This window comes from Triticum aestivum, chromosome 7B, assembly GCF_018294505.1.
Source record: "Triticum aestivum cultivar Chinese Spring chromosome 7B, IWGSC CS RefSeq v2.1, whole genome shotgun sequence".
Classification (NCBI taxonomy): Eukaryota; Viridiplantae; Streptophyta; class Magnoliopsida; order Poales; family Poaceae; genus Triticum; species Triticum aestivum.
Window position 1 is genome coordinate 472,997,277 of NC_057813.1, and position 2,748 is coordinate 473,000,024.

A 2,748-nucleotide genomic window follows, 5' to 3' on the forward strand; every position below is an offset into this window, starting at 1 on the left:
CGGTGATTCGGCGGCGGAGAAGCGGCCAATTCGGTCGATTTGAAGGCTGGCGGCGGTAGAGCAGCGGCGGAAGTGACGGCGGGGGCGGTCGAGCTGCTGGATCTGGTAGCGGGGCGGCGAAGGCGTGGTGCGGTGGGCGAGTGGCGCGGCGGCGGAAGTGCAGCGTGACAGACTCAAATCGGCCGCGGCGGGGTGGGTCAGGTCAGCGGCGGGCTGTGGCGGAGGAGGCGTCGTGGTTGTCGGAGTTCGCCATGGCCCGGGCGGTGGTTGGCGGGCGGAAGGAAAATGGAAGCGGTTACTGCCGCCAGTTTTACATCTCCTGTAGGTGGAGATGTATATTTGCATCTCGAGGTGTTGTATTTTACATCTCTGGGAGGTGAAGATGTAATTCTTTTTGCATCTAAATCATCTGTTGGAGAAGGGTTTTGGGGCTTCGAAGATGTAAAAGTTAGTTATTTTTGCATATACATTATCTATTTCAGATGCTCTTAGTTCTGAGATTAGTTTCTTGGACCTTTTATACAAAAGCTATGTATCTGTAATGGTTTTGAGTGTGAATAAAGTTACAGTTGTTTCTAAAATAATCTTTCCTATCATTAAATTAGGTGGGAAATGATCAAAGCATGTGAGGCAGGGAATTGGGTGTTAAAGAGGATTGAGCTAGATTTTGCCCATCGACTAATGTTTTTCCCGAAAAGGAGGACTTCTCCCAGCCTTTGCATCAAGCCATGGCACTGTTATTTTATTGAATAAAGTAGTAAACAAAGTAGAAAGTTCACCTCAGGTTCTCAAGCAAGTTCAAAACAAAAGAGTAAATGCCATAACCGGCAGAAATGGGACAAGATGACTAAACAACTATCCTATTATTGAACGTCCAAGCCGGTTGTACGTAGCCCGTGCTATCGTCTCCCAGCGATGCACCCAAAGACCATAGAGTAATGATCACGTACGAATGCATCCAGACTCCCGAAAGATAACCTAAAAAAAGTTGTGGTATTGGTTCGGTTAAAGATAACACCATTCCGACACTTCCAAATAGCTCAGAGTAATGCACAAACTCCCACTCCTGGATGGCAAGCTTTTAAGAATCACATGTGAAGGCAAAGCATAATCCGTCCTAAATAACTCAAGGAATGGCTCTGGGCTGGGAAATCCTACTATGCAAAACCAAAATGCATGCACGATGCATGGGAAATCAATGAGCCAGCACGGTCACAAAAAGCACCCATGCTTCTCCTACGGTTATATGCCTGACATGCGGATATCTTGCTGCGCATACTGGGGAGAGCTAGGGCCATGCAGACGTGAAATCAGGCGACAGCGGCACGACCGTTCCTGGGACCAGGTTCAGTACGTGGCTGCGACGGCGACGGCCTCCAAGGACCAAGGTGATGATGATGGGCTCAAAGACGTACGGGCCATTTGCCCCTCTCTGCGCTTCTCTGATGATACTACTACTACCATCCTAACGAACTTTGCAGCGCCCCCTGCATGCATACGCTTCATTTACACGGCATTATGGGCCTAGGATGGCTCCGAGACTCCGAGTCCTTTGCTGTGCACAATAAAGGCTAGCGCTGTGCACACTTCGTTGAGAGGCCGTACATTCTACCGCATTTCTTCTCCACTCAAGGTACGTGTAAATCTCTCCTTGTTACAGTCGAGTCTTCCATGCACCAAACAGTAGTTCAGCCAACAATCTGTGTAAATCTCTTGTTGGATTCTTTTCAACTACTAGCAATCTGTCAGTCTTTAAAATTTTATTCAAAAAATGAGCATCTTCATATCATTCAAAAAAATAAGGAGGTGGCACAGCGCCGATCTTATATTTCAAAACAGGCTAAAGCCTGAGGAACAAAGTACCAGGTACATATATCAAATAATATCATGAGCAAAATCAGCTCGTTTACTTCAACGAAAGGCCCGTCCCTTTATCTTATGTGATGATGACACTGCAGGGATTGCTTGCTTCATCATCCACTTAAGTACAAGCAGCCAATCACGCTCATGAGGATATCGCTAACGCATGCATGCACCACTGGACCGGGATCAACTACGACAAGGTTAGCCAGGCACACGCCAAGGAACAAACAAATAGACTTACTGCTCACTAATCTCTACTATTAAAGAAGGATCGAACGTCGTGATGGTTCGACCTCCTCGATCTCTCCTCCCATCACTACCGGAACAGGGCCATACCCCGACGGCCAGAAGAATGCCGACGGCCCCCGTCGGCTTCTCCGGAGATATGCCGACAGCCTGGTTCTGGCCGTCGGCGTACAAAGGCCGTCAGGTTACGCAGAGATAAGCCGACGGCACCCGTCGGCATAGAACGGCCGTCGGCCTAGCTACATACACGCCGACAGCTCCCGTCGGCTTACGAAGGCCGTCGGCATACACGTGGGGCCCGGCCACCCCCTGGCAAACGGCGTCAGAGCTATGCCGACGGCCTAGACGGGGGGCCGTCGGCATAGGTCCGCAGGCCACGTCATTGATCCAGGCCGCACCATGCAGAGGCTATGCCGACGGCTGCCGTCGGCATATCTGCCACGTCAGTGATCCGCGGCACGCTGGTCGGATCTATGCCGACGGCTAGGCCGTCGGCATAGTTAGATTTTTTTCCGTACATATTTTTTAATGCTTTTTTGTGTATTATTATATCAACTAACATGTAGCATGTTAAATATAAACATACATATGAATATATATGTAGTTTGTATTTTTTTCATATATTATGAATATATATAT